The sequence below is a fragment of the Geospiza fortis genome, unplaced genomic scaffold (assembly GCF_000277835.1).
Source record: "Geospiza fortis unplaced genomic scaffold, GeoFor_1.0 scaffold130, whole genome shotgun sequence".
NCBI classification, from domain to species: Eukaryota; Metazoa; Chordata; class Aves; order Passeriformes; family Thraupidae; genus Geospiza; species Geospiza fortis.
In genome coordinates, this window is record NW_005054300.1 from 8,664,703 (window position 1) to 8,685,950 (window position 21,248).

At 37.3% G+C, this 21,248-nt stretch overlaps 1 protein-coding gene across 2 annotated transcripts in view; it reads right to left on the reverse strand.

Moving 5' to 3' along the window:
• The window catches only part of PCGF5 (polycomb group ring finger 5), a 55,034-nt gene extending 34,376 nt beyond the window's left edge, over positions 1-20,658 (reverse strand). For both annotated transcript variants that reach the window (XM_031062957.1, XM_005416456.3), the window contains exons 1-2: positions 20,545-20,658; positions 15,508-15,579 (exon numbers count right to left, since the gene is read on the reverse strand). The gene's annotated coding sequence lies outside the window, so the exon portion shown is untranslated. The remainder of the gene's footprint in view (positions 1-15,507; positions 15,580-20,544) is intronic.
• Positions 20,659-21,248: the final 590 nt, after the last annotated feature.

Here is a 21,248-nt window from a genome sequence, read left to right on the forward strand (position 1 = left end):
TCGGCACACACCCGCCGGGGCACCGGCGCCGTTTCTTAAAAATAACTTCAGCTTCTGCCCGCGGAAGGGTAGAAGTTAAACCCATTTCTCCAGCCCGCAAACGCGAACACCAAACACTGCACTAAGTTAGCCCGAATCCCGTGAAAATACGTGTGCTTTCCTCGAACCGGGACCGACTAGCCACCGGCTTAGCAAGAGTAAAAGCTGTCTCCGCGGTTCACTGCACCTGCTTTTGCCCCTCCTAGTCACAGAAACCCACCATATTACCAGGTAATTGCCCATAAAACTACTGCTGCCTTAATTTTCCAATTGTACTGTTTCTAGAAAATTTCTTTTATACTGCATATAACAATAATGACAGAAACATAAGGAGATATTTCCTGTATCAGCTGCAATGCCACCACATTACCTGCAACTGTTTTAGATCTTTGCTCTTCTGTTCTGCATTTTGAAATAAATGCTCATTTTGCAGCGGCCCTCCAGTGCACTCCTCCCTTTCACCCTTGTGTAAGTGCTGCAACAGCTGAAGGCTTTAATAACTTGGGCCTGTTTCCGCCATCCAGTCCTACTGCTGTAATATTTACCAGGCAATAGATCTCCATTAACATCAATTCAATAGCTAGTTTGAAACAGGTGCATCAAAAACTGTTACCATTAAAGTTACAGTGCAATGATGAATGCAAGATAAACCAGACAGAGCAATTCAACAGAATTTGAATTATTTTTCCTGATAAAATGTTCTTCTTGTATGAGGTTATTTCTCCACAACATGAACAAAAGTTTATATAGCTAAAAATCTTTTGAAGCAGCATAGAATCATAGAGCATCCTGAGCTAGAAGGAACCCACAAGGATCATCTAAGTCCAACTCCTGTTCCTGTACTGACAAGTCACACGCTAAAGAACACTAAATAAAGAGACAACAAAACTATATACATATCATGGGAATATTTTCATTAGTCACATTCAGTTGGTTTAGTAGAATTTGACTTATTTCAGAATGTGCATAAGAGTGGCCCTGTTCAAATGTAGTTTGATACAGCATTATTAAACTTGCATTGATATATATATACACATGCATTTAAAACATGCAGCTGCTGATGCTCTCCTGGCTATTTCCAAACCACTGCACCTGGTAAGACTTTTTTTTTTAACTAAACTATATTCTAAGTGAGATTTCATAGCATAGTTTATCAAGTGTCCCACTTGAAAAAAAGAAAGAACCCAACATTTTCTAAATGAATTAATCAGCTGGGCTCATGTTTACACAGTAATGGATGCACAGTATTCTATTCAAGCACATGAAAAACTCAGTTATGTCATTCATTTTACTGTGTAGGCCATGCAGTAATGCTCACACAGCAGCTGGGATACTTGCAGACATACGCAACTGGTATTGATGCCCATACGTCATGCTGAAGTCCCTCTTTTAAGGACAAGCAGTCCCATGCCAGGTAAGTGATAGCAAACATGGCAAATTCTTGCCTCATCTCTCCACAGTGCAGGAGCTCAGTCCTGCTGGTGCCAAGTTGATGCTGACTGAAGGTGATAAAAGCTGAGGCTTTCAGCACCTTTCCAGACCACAACATAAAGAGCAAATGAGCAGCAGCACAGAAGACGCTCTCATTTCATTATCAGAGGAAAGTAGATCCTTAAATACTTATGCTTTATATTATCAGGAAGCAAATTATGTTAATAAATGCCTATGAATTAATTATAAATTCAAAGATCGTTAACTCCTAGCACTGCATGCAACAGGTTTATTTAAACATACAGGTCCATATATGTGATGTGAGCACTTTGATCTACTTAGCAGTTCAAAGGTAACAAGCATAGTGTTTGAATCAAACAAGGCATTAATTTCATATTATGAAAGAAACAGAATTAAGAAACGAACTGAGCCCATCAGAGTAGATATGTGCCATTAGTGACAGGAAACATGGTGTCCTGGTTCTCTTGCAAATATTTCCCCAGCTCATCTGGATTCTGAATTTGTTCACAGGGAAAGTCCCAGGCTATTGGGTCAGAAAATTCCTTCAGGGTCTGGCCCATTTTCTCCCATTCCCCACAGCATTCAGGATTTTCCATGCCTGGGTCAGGTGCCTCCTCAGCCCCTCTGGACATCTCAGCCCTCACTCTAGACAAGCTGCAGACTGTATAGAGGAAGCTTACCAGATAAAATACCAGGAAAGTGGTCTCTTTAACATTCAGGGGAAATCAAATATTCTCAAAAGGTGACATAACAGATTTAAAGGAGAAGAAGGAGAGGAAGGGCTGGGAAACCTCATCCCCTACTCCTCCTCTAACAAACTGGGTGCAGTTACCAATAAATCCCCAAAACAGGCTACAGAAGGTAGGAGGAATAAACAACAGACCATGCACATTTTGAACAAACCCCAGTACCTTGGTTAACCCTCTATAAATCATAATCATCATACCCAGCAAAATAGCAATCCTAATCAGTGCCCTTCTTCTCTAAAAGCTACATGTTAGGGACAGTACTGGAGCTATCTGTGGGTGAGAAAACAAGGCTAAGCCTAGGGACCAGAGAGACGTTATCAATTCAAGCAGCATGGCTACTGACTGCTTTATCCCAATACAGGGTAAGTAAAACCAAAATGCAATCAGAACAAATTTTTTTCTACTTCATCAAGCCCCACATTGGGTGCCAAAATATTTGTCCTGGTTTGAGACAAATTTGGGAGGAAACACCCAAGAGGTGTCTCCTCTGAAAAGGCAGATTCTAGCCCTTTCCCCAAACAGTTCAGGAGAAAACCTCCTTGAAAAAAATGGAAAAAAGCTGTTTCTTTAACAAGCAAAGTATTCACAAGCCTGGAAAAATTGATAATATTAAACAATAAAACTTCTCGCTGTTCTGAAGAGATGGCAAATTCAGAGAGTCCTCCTGTGGTTCAGAGGGTTCTCTGTGGCTTGGCTCTTGCTCAGCCTGTCCAGGGCTCAGGCCTGTCCAGGCTGCAGTGCCACTTGGGAGGGGGGTCTGAGCAACTGTCCTGGTGTTCCAGACCAGAGACAAGCTGAGCAGTTCCAGAAAAAAGACACTGTCCCAGGAAAAACTTTCTTGACTCAGGTCATAGTCGAGAAACCAGCTTAAAAAGCAAAGGAAAGCTTCTGCAGACAAAACTGCACACCACTGCTTCTCCCTCCCTTGGCTCTTGGATCTAGTGTTGAGGCACAGAACTCAACATCCAGCATCAGCAGATGGTGAGAGATACAATACAGTATCATAAAGTCACCCTAGGACACATGGTATGACAGAGCTGGTGATGATAGCCCTCAAATGAGGGGTGAAAATGCAGCTGCTCTCATTTTTCTGTGTTTCTTCAACTTTTGACTCTCATCACCTGACTTTCACTCAGCCGTCCTCAGTGTTCTCTAACACAGTGCTTACTTTTTTAAAAAAGCCAAGTCCTTTTTCACATATATGACTTTCCTAACGCATAGAAATAAATGCTGCTTTCTAAGCATTACCATCCTTGAGGAGCAGTTTCTTGAAATCTGTAAAGAACTACTGTATCATCCTGATGTGAAACAGAGTATTTACTTACATTTAATATCAATAAAATGTATCTTTTGAAAGGAACAGCCAGGACATACAAGAACTTGAGGACTCCACGTATTTCATTAAAGCAGTTCTACCACTTTTTGAAATATACCAATGCTCATTGTCAGCTCTCAAGTAAATTTCAGAGACAAAATAAACATTGATCAATAAAGCCAAATTCTCAGCAAAATTTTAAATGAGTAAATAATACTAACTTTGCAAGAAGATCCACATTGGTACAATGTTACATCCTTATCGAGCTACTCTAGAATCTGTTTCTAGGCAAGTCTCCAACTACCCTCCAGTTATCCTAAGAGTTACTTGTATTTTGCAGATGAAAGAATTACTGAAATCCATCTGAACTAGGAAACTAATTTTAAAAAATCCTCAGTTTTCTTGATAGAAATTGTGAAGCAATCTGAATGGCATTTAGAGAGAATCACAACATTCACCCTCACTGGATATTGATTATCTAGACATCTGATGGAAATGCCACTCTACAGCTTTAAAAAACTTGAAATGTTCACAGAATTCCTTAGGTTGGAAGACACCTCTTGAGATCATCTGATCCAACCTGTCTGCTCAAGCAGGGTCAGCTAAAGCAGGCTGTCCAGGACTGTATCCAGCTGGGTTTTGACCATGTCCATAGATGAGGCTGTACACATTCTCTGGGCAATCTGTCCCAGTTTTGATCAACTTCATAGCGGAAAAAAAAATGCTTTCTTGTTATCAGGTAGAATTTAATGCATTTCAATTTGTACCTATTACCTCTTTTCCTGTCAGTGGGCACTACTGAGAACACTTTGATTTCTTCATCTTTATTCTCTCCCATCAAGGAATTATATATGCTGAAAAGGTCCCCTTGAGACTTTTTTCCCTGGCTGAGCAATCCCCAAACTCTCCACCTCTCCTTATATGAGCAGTGCTCCAATACCTTAAACATCTTTGGGGCCCTGTGACTTGCTCCATGTCCTTCTTGTTCTAAGAACTGGACACAGCACTCCATATGTCACTTCATCAGTGCTGCGCCACGGACAGGAAAATCAACCTCCCTCAAACTCCAGGCAACCTACTTAAAATTATTGGATACTTACCCAGGTAGGAAGAAGAGTTCACATATAACCACCTGGCATCTCTTATTTCCACTGTTAAATTCCCAATCAAGCAGAACATTATCTAGAATAGAACAATAATTGGGTTGGCAGGACCTTTGGACATCATCTGGTCTAATGCCTTTGCTCAAACCAGGTCTAATGTTAAAGTTAATTCAGATTGCTCACAGCTTCATCCAAAGAAAGTCTGAGTATATGTAAGGATGGCAATTATACAACCTCTCCGGGCAACTTGTCTCAACCTCTGACTATCCTCATCATGAATTAATTTATTTAGGTCCAGTTGGAATTTTCCTTTCTCCATCTTGTACACTTTCTCATATATATGAGTAATTTACTAGCAGCAAGTAAACTTTACTCTTACTGCCATTATCCAAGTCTTTGCCATAATCTTGGGATGATGTGACATATTTATTTGCTTTTTAGGCAAAGAGTAGTAACATTGTTTATCATATAAAAATAGTAGTATGCCCAGTGTGAAAACTGCCTTTGATTTGATAGGAAACAATAGGAATCAGACTACTCTTATCCCCATCAGTTACTCATGAAAATGATCAGCAATGAGGTTTTGCATTTCTACCAATAGGATTTTTCTTCATCCTCACTAAGCTCTCTATAAGAAGCCATATATTAGCACATAATAGCACTTCTGGGATATATATAGCATTTCTTAATGCTTACTCTTCTTTTATAGCCTAAAGTAAAGTAGCAAAGCAGGTTGCAAAATGCCAACATCTGTATTATTAGGCCATTGACAAATACATAAACAAGAAAAATGCATTCAAGAAATACTTCAAGTGAAAGGTAAAATTGTGTCACACAGTGTTCCAACTGCGTTGAACTAAATTCCAGGAACTTTTTATAAGTAAGAGAAATCATAAGTTCCTACAGACTTTATAATAATTGGCTTCTAGTAAAGAGGAGAGAATCAAACAAGTGACTCCAACAAGGGAAAGATGAGCAGATCTGTATTGCTAAACATTTCCTTAGCACACTGAAACACTGGTCAGCCATAGCACGCACTGTCTCTTCCCAGCTAGGGAACCAGAAAACAAGAAACAAGGTCATAGCAGTGGGAGAGGGACATTGCCAGTGCAAGGAAAAAAAAAATCATAACTCTGAAACAAAAATTGACTAGAAATTGTCACGAGCCTGAAGGAGACAATTTAACTTCAGTCACTTGTATGCAGAGGTTGAAGGGAAAAAATATCTGGTTTAGAACATATTATTAGCTAACCATTAAACATATTGAGGGAAGATCTTGTGACCAGTTTTACATACCTCCCTGGAAACAGCAAATTCAAGAATTGTGATTATAGGCTTCAGAGATATTGCAAGTATAAAAACAACAATCTATTTCAGCAGAATCCAAACTTTTCAGCTAAAAGCAGCTGTAGATTTAAGTGTGATGGGCATATTTTAAAAAGGTATTTATTTTCCTTCTGTTTCCTTGATTATTTTGTCACTATTCTGTATTTTTATTTTGAAGAATATTTTGAATAAGCATGATTACATACTTCAGACATGAACATATTCAGAAACTTCCCAGAGGAAGTGAGATAAACTTAGAAAATTTTACAGACCAAATGGTCTGTTCAGTTACCCCAGTGTCCAACGTGTGAACTGTGATCAGCTGTTGGTTTCTGGTTTGTTTGGGTTTTTTAAAGCACAGTGCAGGTATAAATAGCCCTGTAGCCAAGCTGATTCTTCATGTGCAAATAACCTAACTGACATTATTTTGCTTTAAAGGTAAAAATTCTTTGTTATAGTATAAACTTTGCATTGTGCCACAACACAAGTGGCACATTGGTTTGGGTTTTTTTTCCCCCATAGGTAATTGACTTTTGGTGAAATGAGGTTAGCCTTTGAATTATCAGAGACTGCTCACAGGGGGTGATGCAGTTTCAGGAGGTTTACAAGACATAAAACCAAGATGCTTCTGTGCCTCCATTTGTCTGTGTGCTTGGTTAAAAACCAGTGATCTGTGGTGGAGTTAGGATCTCTGGGCAACTAAAATACTGGTGGTATCCTCAACCTCACCTGGATTTATCTCATGGCATGCTGGCTTCCATGCATTTCACTCTGCTGTGCTACATCTACTTCACCTTTTATAGAGTATTGGAAACAAATGGTTTGTGGTTCTTAGTATGTTCTGTAGGCTGCAATGGAGCAGGCATTATTTCAGAGTTGCCTGATGGTGGAGACCCACAGGCCATGACCAAAGTAGTCTTTTACAGTCCTATGCTTTATATAAATTTCTAGCAGTTCTGTATAAGCACAGAATAAGTAAGTAGAGCAAGTAATGGTGGTGTGCTCTGGTAACATCTTAAAGAAGATACATAATTTGAAACAATTACCTTGGTTCTTAATCAGGTGTTCTCCTTGCAACCACAAACATCTTGCATCATCAGAATTACATTTTTGGTCTCCATTCATTTACTTCACTTCTACTGAAGAGTTTATTAGACTGTCTCTGAATTAATGGAAATCCCGCTTGTGTTGCCATTTCTGTTATTATATAATCTCCAATAATTAACTACTTTACCTGTTGCTATCTGATTATATGCTTCTGCCAGTTCAGTTTCCTTTTACACTGCCCTCTACAATAGTATCACCTGCTTATTCTGAGACTTCTCCAGAGAAAATCTGCTCTGCAATTAATGCAACTTCAAGTCTCCCTGCTACTCCACAAAGGAAAAAAATAAACCAATCAGTGACACTCAGAGCTACATTATCAGAAAAATTCCAGTGGTGTACTCATGCACAGAGCAGCCTGACACAGTTGTCTGCATGGGCAAGACTACGTCTCCTCCACAAACTTCCAGGATCTGTAGGTCACAGAGCAAACACTTTGCCAATTTGATGTATGCCTCCTTCCAGGGGAAATATATTTCTATAACAGTATGAACATAGGTTTTAAGTTTGCTAATGAAGTCACAACATAGTCTATGCTTTTTCACAAGACATCCTAATGGATACTTGCTATAATTATATTACCTTTAAAAAAATCCTTGTTTCTGGAAATAATATATATCCTCTTCCATTCTATACTGCATTGTACACATATATAAAAATACCAATTATAGATAATATTTTTTCCCCTCAAATTATCAAAGCCACTTATATCAACATATACAGCTCATCTAAACAATAACCTAAACTCACCAAATAGTTTTATAGAGTTTCATCTCTCAATTTCCATGAAATTAAAAGACAAATGAAAACAATGAAAACAAACTGTAAGAAGACTCCAGTGACTCCTACTAAAACTGTTACTAACAGATTTTGTTTCTTACAGTTGAAAACTGGCAGGAATGCAAATCAAATTGTATCACACATGTCAAACAGCTTCACAATTATGCAATCAACTTGCACTGCAAATTAAAAACAAGACTTGCTACTAGCTCTTAAGTCAAAACAAATTTAAAACGTCAATAAGCTCAGCAAAAGCAATCCTCAACAAAATCTACTCATGACTGTTATGATGGCAGAACCAGAAAACAAACAGGCTTGAAGGGAGATAGAAAAGTAGCAACCAAATTGCCTCATCTTTTACAAGACAAATTAAGGATATTCACAATGTCTTAGGGAGCTAACTACTCTATTTCAATCGATTTTCAACAGGAGTTCTGTTTGCAGCTCTCTCAAGAATAAAACCTTTAAATTGGTAACACAATGTTGAACGGACTCCATTTCATTTGAACTGCATGGGACTAATTTATGGGTACTGCCACTTTGTCAGACCATTGAAACAGTCAGCTTTGTCTGAGAAAACCTAACGCAGACACCTGTGCATTTAAATTGTAAAATAGAGAATGTTTCCTCTGGATAAACAAAGAGAAAATAGGGGGCAGACCAAGATACCAAGCTTCACATCCTCCTAGGATCTTTTTTGACAACACTTTAACATATATATGTATATAGAGAGTCAAGGTCTGTGCAGCAATATGTTCCATGGATCCTGTCCATCTAATCATATGACTACAATCACTGTGGAATTTGGCCTACTGAGTTAGATAAAAAGCCTTTCCTAAGAAAAAGCAAAAATAAAAGCTCTTTAGGTATTTTAGATGTTTTTAACAGTTCACATTAACAAATGAGAGTCACTGCATGTAATATTTCATTGAAAGCATCATCTTGAAATTCTAATAATTTTTATCCACTATACTAATGGTGACAATTAAGCAAAACTGATACATTTAGTTGATTCTTCATGCGAATAATGTGCTAGTTTTGAGGAGAGACAAACTCAGGATTCTAGCCAGAACCTATTCTCAAGTGAGCAATCAGCCCATAACTTGGCATCATCTGCCAGTTCTGCAGTGACATAGCTTACAAAGTTGACTGCTGGTTTGCCCAACCTTAGTTCCATGACTGCATGAAACTAAAGAAGTTTGTATAAATGGTGTCAGCATGTGACATTATCATAAGGGAGTTTGCTGAAGAAAAGATGTGTAAAACAATTCTCAAGTATGCAAAATAAGCTTGATATTGTTTTTGCAATTACAAAATCCTGGCCTTCAGATTCTGCATGTCTGCATATAAACAGCATATTCTTGATTCATGTGCATTTAATTAGAATGAACACAAAATCAACGAGAAACTGTGAGACCACGTTTACCATCCCTGCATCTTAAACTTCCTCTTGTAGTACTTGGAAGCCTGGATTTAGTGCAGTGCTAATGAGATCATGTGGCTTTTAGCTGACTAGGCTGTGGCAGTTTGGACTCCCTGTTTTTATGGTTCTCGACAGAGCAGGGCCGAGTCTTTCTCAGAATACAAAGAATATACACGATCCTGCTTTTACAAAATTGTACTGCCTGCTGAAGCTCATTCTCACATTTTGAACTTGTCCAGTCTCATCAATTAGACATAACTGTGGACTACTTTGCTACAAAATTCTGAAGGAATAAAATCTTGGTGAGAAATGTAGCTAATACTTCAGGAGATTACATGCATTTGAGTCCAAAATGCATACCAGTACAGGCAAAGCCCTTCTAGAAATCAGGATGTTTGAATACAACAAAATAATACCTGTTTTGGTCCTTAAATATATGACACTTAATGAAAACATCTAACAAATGTACAAATTGGATCATTGTATTAAGAATCTTGTTTTGTATATAGATCAACAGATCTTAATTTCCTCCTCACAATCTTACAGAAATCACTACATTCCTCTGCAGGGGTATCTGTATTACCTGCCATCTATAACATGGCAGATTAACTGTATTTATGTTACATCTTTGGGCCTGGATTTTTACTATCCTGCTTCACTATGCATACCCAGAGTCCATGCAAGCCTACAGTGCTCATTAAAATTGTGACTATCAGCTTTCATCAAGCTTTAGTCTGGAAGTTCATGCAGGAATGTACAGATATATGTAACAGTCACCTCCTTATATCTTAAAAAGGTGTGTAAGTCAGCAGAGAGAATGCATCATTCTTTCGTTTTATACCTCACTGCTGTTTCTGTGTTGCAAGAGTTCCAAATTCTATAGTGACTGTCAAACACAAAGAGATTCTATGAGATGAGATTTAGCACAGATATAGCTCATCTTCAGATTGCCAGCTGACTTTTCACTGTATCAACACACTTGAAAAAGCACAAACATATCCTAAACATTTTTACTTTTTGTAATGAACTTACACATTTTGTAATGAACTGGGCTCCCATAAATGTTAAATACATTTCAAGAATGGTTTTCCAAAGCAAATGATAAACTATGCTAAAGATATCCAATTTCTGACCTTTCTACATTACTACAATCTGTACGCATTTTACTGAGTTTTTTTTAGATGTGACTATTTTCTTCAGTGCTGTAATAACTTTAGGTTCTAGAGGCATGAAGCTAGAAGGTTTTACCTATCAATTTATATGGCAAATCTCACTCCATTCCCTAATCTAATATCCTTGGGGAAGCTTGTAAGAGTAAAAGGCATAATACTCTTAAAATTATTTCCCTTTATCACAAATACATAGATGGGAATATGAAATTTTGACAAGGAATTTGGCTTATGAGAACTTGTTGATACATATAACACATAGTCTGCTCCTATCATCATCATGCTGTCTATTTAATAATTCAAAGTTAAATACAAGACCTCAGTTGCCACAGCTCAGTAGGAATAAAATTAAGAATATGGAATTCTGTCTAATGTTTTATCCTGTGTCTTTTAAACTTGTCAGAAACACTGGTGCCATCATAACCCTCTATCAGTCAGGAACTAAAATATGTATTTGGGGGCTGTGTCTTTCATTATGCATCAACTTACCAAATTCCTGACAGAAACCATTGTTACAAAATATGTTTAAAACAGATAATTTCAAACACAGAATAGCAATTCACAGTTTTACCTGATATACTTAAAATCTATTGTACCATTTTCTTCATTGCATCTGTTTTTCTTAACATTAGTACCAGTGAAGCAATATCTTTACCCTGCCTTTTTCTTTATATATCAGTTAATAGTATAAAAAACTCAAGAACGGTTGAAAACTGTTAAGATGAGGTACTGAAACTGCTTTCTTATAATCCTATTTTATGTTAATGTCCCTCAGTCAATAAGGGATGAATTTCAGTAGAGAGACTCAAAAATACTCCTGAAAAGTAATGCTTTTGGTGCAATTAATGTGGTGCTAACAAAACCACCTAAGATAGCCATAACAAAGAGAAATGGAAAGTGTACTGGTTTGTTGAAGATAGATTGCATCCAGTCACTTTTTTAAAGAAGGAAAAAGCAACTCCATAGTTTGTCTGGATTTTAGGAACACCTGTCCAAATCTTTACATACAATTTTTACTCAGTAAAAAAGTCACTTTTACTATGTTTGTTAGAGCAAACATCCTTGCTATGAACATGACCTCTCAATGGTGTTATTTTCCAAACCACTGTCACTGAGGTACACAGGAGCCAATTTAAATGGCACTTAGTGGCCAAAGAACAATAAACTTGTAACTGTGGGAAATAGTAAAGGTAAGTGGAGCCTCCACCACTGAAAACTTTCAAAACCAAACTGGATAAGGTCATGAGCAATCTCATGTATGGATCCCACTTTCAGTAGGGGGCGTGGAATAGATGAACTCCAGAGATCCTTTCCAACCTCAGTGATTCAGGGATGCTGTGAAATACCAACCAGAATTACTCAATAGGTCAGGAATATGTTCACTTCATGCAGTTTTAGGCTACCTGCAAACAGAAAGTGTATAAGGTGCTGGCCACCCCAGCTGAGTCTGAGCTGTATCAGAGGCGAATGCCATGGTGAGTGCTGGGCTGCGGTCTCACACCATGACTTTGGTCTCTCCTGAGACCAGTGGTTACCTGGGATATACCCAAGCCTGCACTGCCTCTGTCACCTCCCTTGTCTACATTACCCATTGGGATCCACTGTGCTGAGCATCATAATGTCAGCTAAACAAATCCACTGGGTTCTCCTAAAGATCAGTACAGATTGGCATCAGATTGCACTGCAGATTTGTGTCCATTCCCATTTGCTCCATGATGTGTCTAAAGATTTTAATTATGAAAAAGCTACTAATTTAAGGACAAAACTACCATTATAGTAAGCTTCCTGGAATAGTGCATAACAGCAAAATATACAGTCCTGTTAAACTGGGTTAATGGCTGCTTTGCATGGCCCAACTTCCCTCTTTTTGCCCTTCATTCAAGTTTTTCTATTTCTTGGCTCCCTTCTGCATTCCCCTGCTTCTGTGGGTTGCTCCATTTCTTAGAGGCACTAAATTTTAACTCAAAATCTGATGAACAAATGTAGTTTCCTGAGAAATAATTGTGTTTTCAAAATAGTATAGCTTTGGGGTAGAGATGTTATTCCATATTATTTATGTAACAGGAGTCGAAATTCTTCTTGAAGAGGAAAACTCAATCTCAAATTGCAGATGTCCTTTCACAGTACAGAATTCTTCTCAATCAACTAAGTTTTATATTCAGGTCACTACTTGACTTTAGAACACCTACAACCCAACTGTCCTAGAGGAGACTGCCATTCCAGAACTGGGTAATTCAGGTTGGAAATGGGCTCTCTGTAGAGTGTGGTTCAGGATGAGAATAAGGGTAGCCAAATTTAGGGTCCAGGCTATGTATTATCACAGTCCCACTACAGGGAAATCTGGGCAAAACTCCATGGACTCAAGCTTTAATTAGGTCTGTTTTCTGCTTTTCTGAAAGCACCAAGGAAATCATACACTTTGGGAATTCTGGGGCAACTCTCAACTAGTACTGCCCAGTAAAAGAGCTCTGTTAAGCAAAACGGCCACAGAGGCATGCCTTTTGGTCTTCTGTGCACAAAGGAAGAGCCTGTGTATTTTGGGGCAGAGAGGGCCAAGGGAAGACAGAGGATGGAAAATCGTTGCCTCTACAAGAAAATAAATCAGAAGAAAATCTAAAGCTTGACTGCAGTATTTAGTAAAGGAGTAAGACAAAAACTGTTAAAAAGAAAACAAATTGTTTTTTGAAAGGGAAAAGCAGATCCATTCTTTGAACTAGTGAACCCCATTAATAACAGAAGTGAGCAGATATATCAGCATAATTTAGTCACACAAGCTCCAGGGCAAGCTGGGTCCCATTTACTGAAACACCTGACAGTATTTTTATTGGTATTTAACAAAACTGGCTAGATTACATTTAGGGCAAATATATCCAAATATATCCATTTAGCTAATACCTTCAGCTGCAGTGGAAACATACCCTTTTGAGAGTCCATCTGCTCTAAAATGTCTACAATGTAAACTGTATTAAGAAAAGGATGCATTACTGAGCCTGTTTTATATAAAGACTAAAATATTTCTAGCTGTTTCCCAATAATTTTTGATGTCAGCAACACAGGAAGACATGACTGCCTAGGAATTAAACCTCCAACTCTCAAATTCCAATACAATGTGTTAATCACAACATTAGTCTTCATCTGAATGTTAATTTGACATGCATTTAAACCAGACAGCTAATCTCTGAGGTGAGATATTTTATTTTAAAAAAAATAGCCATACTGAACATTCAGCCTACATTTTGGCTTATAAGCTATTGATACCAGCTCCTGAAAATAGTCAAGATATTGGCAGATAGTTTTAGAACAGGATTGGTAAAAAATTAAGAGTTAAGTCTCAAATTTTCAGCATATGGAAGCAAGTAAAACATTTTGCAAGATGCAGTATTTGAAGATAAAAAGCTGGATTCTTCAGAACTTCATGTCTTATATAGTGTGTGTCTGTATTTATAGATACAAAATTTTATATGCTTGCGACTGAAACAGAACTTTTTGTTTTAATTGCATTTTTGAATTTGGTTTTAAGCAAGAGCAAATGATCACTTAAGATGGCTAAGATTCAGACCCATCAACTCATCTTTTTCATACTAACAAACATTTCATGAACATGAATATTGCTGTTTACACAGCCTAATCCCACACAATACCATCATGACTTCCTGAAACAAGTTATTTTTATGTCTCTATAATGTATTTAAATGTACTTTTACCTCTGCTGTGATGAAGAGATTGTTTGTTAATACACATCTAGAGTTAATATAGTGTTTTACAGCTATACATGACTTACTAAAAAGGAAATAAAAATGCACAGTTACACTCATTTACAAAGCAGCAGTTAATATCAATAATCACTGAAACAGAAATACTGTCTCGTTTTATGTTTGTAATTAACTGAAAGTATTTTTGGTTGGAAATAGAAGAATACTATTACAGATTCACTCTGCAGTGAGGTTAAATATAATATCTCCATCATTGCCCTGTTTGCAGTGTGGTTAGAAATGTGCTTGTAAACTACTCCCATTCCACACATGCACAAGTACCACAATCTCCCAATAACCAGGAGTGAAGACATCAAATAAAGGATACCATCAGTGCCCTCAGTACATTGATAACTGGGAGAACAAAGTGTCACTTCTTCTAACTCCTGTCATTCTTATATGAGAAAATTCCAGTGCATTACCTAAGACAAGTGTGCTGATAGCCTGTGGACTATTCAGAATCAAAGTGGTCCTCTGGTCTACTGCTCTGTTCCACTTCTCAGTCCTAAAGCCACAAAGATGCCCTTATAGTCCCAGGGGTGTTCTGTTATATGTTTGCTTAGGTTGTGATCACTGCACAAGCAGAAACTGCTCATTTGAGACTGCCAAATTTGTGTTCTTTTTCTAGCCCCTTCCTCAGACCTCCCAAACCCAGGATGGTTAGACACTGTAAGTATCTTCTATTCTGTCTAAAATACTTCCAATACTTCATAAGCTCTCAAGCAAACTCTCTACTTCACAATGGAGTCAGGGACTCACTTCACTAGCATTTGAGCAGAGGTCAAGAAAGAATAAAGTTTTCACACAATATTCAAACATTGTTATGTAAAGAAAACTACTCACATGAGGAACACTAGGCTGCTTACATCCCTATGGACTCTGTGTCAACAAAAATAACTACCTTTTTTTCTCTCTATTCCCAAAACAGCACTCAGAGTAAACCTGCAAAACTCAGTAGATTCCAGCAAAAAATTCAGTTCCACCAGACTAATGCCAAATATGATCTTTCAGATCTCATTTCTCTAAAAAAGGAACGCATTGTGTTAGACAGGAGTAGGCACAAACATAAGACATTCAGTCAAAACATCCAAAAGGCTCCTGCACAAGAAAATTGATACTCTAGTAGAGAAAGTTGAGGATTATGTAATGCACACAACTGTATAAGTAGTCTGTTTTCTGCAGTGAGAGGAATGAAACAGAGCATCTACTGACCTAAATACAAACTTTTTTCCAAGACAAACAAATTCTTATTTTTCAACTCTTGAGCAACTTCCATGGGATACAGAAATACATACCTTGAATATCTTTTATGTGCAGATTTCCTTCTCAGTCTGAGTTAGAAATATTCATCTCCCACACCACGTGACCTATGAAATGTGTTCAAAAGCACTAAGGTTATCTATAAAATACTGTGTTCCTCCTTCCTGAAAATGTCTTGTTATTCAGGTGCTCTCTATAGTTTTTTTATAGCTTAAGTCTCAAATGCTTCCTAAGTCCTGCTAAATAACTATACTGGGCCTGGCTAGGACAGAATTAACTTTGTTCCCAGTAGCTCATACGGTCTTTTAGTTACCTGCCCAAAACAGTGCTGACAGCACACTAAGGTTCTTCCTATTGCTGAGCAGTGCTTGGCTGGCACCCAGGCCTTCTCTCTTTCTCACTCCCACCACAGTGCAGACTGTGGGCTGCAATACACTGGTAGAGGATACAACCAGATGATCTGAACTGAGCAAGGAGATAATCCATGCCATGTAACACCATATCCAGTCATGATAAGGAATAACAGGGGCCTTAGGGATGTTAGCTGTCATTTCCTTGGAACTGGCTGTTCATCAGTCTTCCTGCAGGATGTGGACAGTAACTGCCTTTGCCCCACTTGTTTTGTTTCCTTCCTCTCATCTTTCATCTATCCTTCACTTTATAAACTTTAAAACTTTTTTTTTTACCTCAACCCCCACATTTTCTTAGTTTTTCTCTTCCCTCATCTCATAGGGGTTTGGGGTGAGTGAATGAGCAATTTGTGGTGCTTAGCTGCCCATTAGGCTTAATCCACAAAAACAACATAATAAACAAAAGGAATGATTTCCCACATTTCTGTTGTGCTGTCTGGTGAGGTATGAGTAGGTGTTTATGCACACTTGTGACTAAGCCTGTATTTGTGTTACAAGCTGATATAGGCTGTCCCATTTCTCCATGGCCAGATGCAGATGGGCATGGTATGACATGACCAACATGCCTGAGGGATGCAAAGAATGCAGGAGTGGGCTGGGTGCCAGATGAAGTCCTTACCTAGGCAGCATCCAGCTCAGTTTCTAGTTTGCCTATAGGTCAATTAGCATAGTGAGAATAATTCTGTGTAACGCTATACATTGATTATGAGTTGTCAGCATAAATGCTGTCAATGGACTTGCCCCAAACTAAACACAAAAATTCTACCAAACCATAGCCATGAACTGCACATGCTTCTCACCCAGGGAGAGAATGTGTGAAAAGACTGTGACAGATGTTAGGGACATTGTTTACTATGCGGCAGGAAGATGTTTCATTTCTATGGTAATAAATACTTTACAAGAAGCCATGAAGATTTATGGCATAATCTCAGACATATATTTATATCAAGCTATTAAATATTTTTAAGACTGGGAATATACTAGATACAAATGATAGTATTTTTGGGTGTCATCCCACTAAATACTTTTTGCTTTTACTGCAATTCATAGAAAGGTACCATTTGTATTACTGAATATTGTTCATGTCCTCTCACTGAGCACTAAAATGCTGTATTACATCAAAAATAAAAAACACTTTGCATTAAATTTTCATACATAAATTTTATAGGTAAAATAGAAATCCAATGTAGAGTCTAAGTTAGAAGTCATTACAAGCAATTTTCCCTACTGACTTTAAGGGGATTTGAACCTGTGGCTTTTGACTCTTAAAATAAACACTACGTTACTGTCACATATGAAAAATATTATGAATAGTGAAGAACTAGTTTAATCTACTTTTTGGAGCACACTGAGAATCTCCTAAAGGAGTTTAAAGATTACTGCACATCTGAAGTAAAGTTCTATCTGCATACCACTGAAGTATTGTGCAAAGATGGCTTAAAGAATGTGGTTATTAAAAGGGAAATTTATTGATCATAACAAAATATTTCTTTTCTGTCAGTGGTCTGAAAAAATTTGCCACAATGAAGAGAAGGAGCCTTAAAGATAGGAATCCTGTCTTCTTATGGTTCCTAAGCATATGTTAGTTTTCTTTACACAACATACATCCCTGTGTTACTTTAGGGAAGCTGGACATACAATTCCACACAATATTTATTTCCTCTAACCTTATTTTAAAAATAAATATGAGCTATTCAATCAAGTCTGATTTTCTTCTTTCTGAAAGAATTCTGGAATGCTGATCTTGGACCATTCTGCACTTTAGCTGGTTTGTTTTTATTAATGGTTAAAACAACACATCTTTGCTAGGTTTATTTTTAAATAACATAAAAATAAAAATAGAGAAGGGCTTAATACAGAACAAACAAGGAACAGTATTTTTACAGAAAACTTCATGGTTAAGCAGATGTCCAACCTACTTTGAGACCCACATGTTATGCAAATACAGTACACAGCTCTCCCTTGTATCCCAGGGCTCTCTTTTGCAGAGCAGCTGTTGCTTTACTTTCCACATACTTTTTGAATACTACTCATCCAAAAAGAAGATAAAGGACCATTTAAAACTTACGTAGTCAGGTATTTTACAAGGGACCCTATCAAGCCTTCATAAAGTGCTGACAAATCACACTAGATATGTTGCACTTTGGAAATGTCTCACCTGATTAATGTCATCCCGCTGTCTTTTTGTTATAGATGTCTCTGTTCTGCTTTTTCTGAAACAGCAATCTGAATTCTGGAGAATTTCAGGTAATTGCACAAAGAACTCTCTGCCAGGACTGTGTGCAATTAAACTTCCAAAAGTTACAGCAAAGACTGACTGCAAAACCTTTACTGTAATACAATCAAGTAAAAAAAGGCCAATCATCTAATCTGAGTTGCACTAAAAATATTTATTTTCTCCTGAAGTTTAACAGATTATTTTGATTAAAGCATCCTTCTTAATTTTCTATTGTAAAGAGAGATCTAAAAATCATTACTAGTTTCAAATGTTAAAAAAATTCAAAAATACTTAATAGTAATCTGAATTACTCTGGTTTCTATTACCTCATTTGCTAATATACAGTAATTTGATTTTCTTTTAATCAGCTAGACTGAATAATCTAGTTTTAAATATGACTTACTTTATCTCAAATGTTTCCATTTAGTTCATGAAAGATAATATCAAGAGATGGCTTGATTACTGCCTGGAAGTGCTATGCTACCTTAGCTTTACTTTTACTAAACCGTGCCCCCAGCCATCCATGATAAAGCATGTGTGCCAAGAACCCTATCATTCTTTTAGGTTTTCTCTATACAACTTTCAAGATTTCTGCATCCTTCTTGATGTGCAATTGCCAGAATCAAGTTCAGAATGAGTGATGATCACAGCATTAAAAACCACTGAATCAAAGTAATTCAACAACTGCTTGATATTCCCCTTGTCCATTCATCTAAGACTACCTTCATTCTTTTGTGTCCCCTTGACACTGGCAGCTGATTATACCATGACCCTTCAAAACTCCTTTAGAAGTCTGTGCTTTGTGAGGGAAGAATGAGGCACTCTGTAAACAGAACCTACAAATAGTTTCTACATAGTGGTTTCTCTTTTGCTATCTATCCTATTCTTCTATTTTATTATCTTAGATCTTAGCTCTGGAATATGCACATGGAAGTGTATAAGACTTCTCTTTGAACTCATCTGATGTCAGGGAGCTTAATCACATTTATATGGAATATATCAATTTTAGAATTACTCCCATGTGATATTTTCTGCTGTTTCCCTCATGAACAACTGAACACTGCAGACTTATTTCTGCAGTTTTAAGTGTGGAAGGACATGAAAGCTTAGCCTTCCCCATTTTCATTGTTTTGCTTCCACCTCCTTCAGGATGCTTTTTTGCTTCATAATTAAGCTGACTCTAACATTTGAATCAAATGTCTGTTGTAGAGAAATCATTATTATATTCTTGTAAGAAAACTGCCACATTATGTTTCCATTTCATTTTTACCAAAGCACTGGTTATTACTCAAGGGTCTGTGTCATTTTGTTAAACTAATTTTTTCATGAGTTTCTCCTCTCCCTGCTCCCTGTTCTTTTTTCTGGCTGCACTGAACACAGAACTAACAAACTTCTGGTAGCAGCACTTCACACCAGCTGAAGTTGGCACTTAGAAACAGTGAGATCATGGCTTGAATTGCAGTGCAGTGAATACTGAACAGGTGTTTTTGTGGAAGTACACCTAGGACATAGGCCTGGAAAACATACACAGAGACCTTCCAGTCTTCTGTCTTGCAATATCGAAGTCAAAGGTTTTGAAATTGTACCAGAAAGTTCATCTACATAAGATTAAAAATAATCAAGCCATTTCTCTGGGATTAGGTGCCTGATTCCACTCAGAAAACTTTTAGTCTAATGAGTATTTACATAGCACAATTCTGGAAATAATTAAAAGTAAAAGAATTATGTAATTTTAGTGGAAGTGAAAAAAGAGCAATTAAGGTTTTCTAAATTTAAATAAAATGCATTGTGTTTTAACCATCTGATTTTAAATGAAAGACCCTTTTTCTTGCTTTGTGCAAATTCACAGATTTAAATTTAGATCTTCTGCAATAAGTATAACGGATTCAAATTGTGGGAATGCTTGCTAGTGCCTTCAGTGAAAACCGAGTCAGAAATAGACCAAGGTATTTTCTAGGTAAATAATGATACAGCTTTATTTAAATGTGTGCAATATTTTGACATTTTTAGTGTTAAAAAAATGAATTGTCTTTTGATTTTATATTGTGGAGAAGAATGCATTTCAAGCATTATTTGAAAATGGTTTTCCTTCCTACATCTTAATGAAGAAAAAAAATCATACTCAAAACATTTTCAATAGTGGCAAAAAATCTAGCACTAGAAAGTTGACCTGACTTTTTGGCTAGTTTCCATATAAAAAAAGTTTTCTTAGATCTAAGATACTTCATTTGGTTAAAGGATGAAACATATCTTAGTAGATACAATGTACAACAGAGTAGGAGCTATGCTAGTGAGAACCCATTTAAACATAGTTTTTCTAGTAAAAAGTGATCTTTGCCTAGCTGAATGAAATATTTTACATGCTATAATCTATGCTAAGCGAGGTTTGTCTTGCAGAGCAGACAGTGACCTGAATTCCAAGGAAAATATTTAGAATTTCATACCAGAACTTGAACTCTAGATTCTTCTCAACAATCCTTCTGTGATTTCTTTTCAGCATACACAGGTTTCTTCTTATTCCAAAATTTATCTTCTACTTGGATTTTGATCAGTTCCTTGTGTTTGTGAAACAAGAAGGAACATGCAAAGAAAAGAACAAAAGACAATGAAAAAATGCACCTCTGAATAGGAAGCCTTGCTAACTCAGAAGTGTTGCAGAGAAAAGCACAAGCATGAGACCCAAAAACCAAATGACTATAAGCATTTGCTTAGACAGTAACTCCAGCCCCTGCCTCGCTTTCCACCCCATCAAATGAAAATATTTAGCACCTATTTTCTTACAGCAATACAGCTCTGAAGAAGACTCTTAAGTCCAGTAACGTCTGGTGCAGGTAATTGCAATGCAGTTCACTCCTGCAGGGACATCCTAACAATGAAGGTACTGCAAAGATCTGATCTACTGCCTTTCCTCTAGAGAAGGAATACAGCCTAAACATCTCCTCCTGCACCTACATGTGCTCTGAACAAATAAAAGCACAAGTTGTAAAAGAGATTCTTTTCAAAGGCTTTTTCCTGTGTTAGAACCACTCAAAAAAGTTCTGGAGTTCCTGGTCATATTACACTGATTAATTTTGGTACACAGGACAAGAGCAGCAATTGCACAGTCAGCAGTTGGATTTCCATGCCCTGTTGAACTTAAATGGAATCA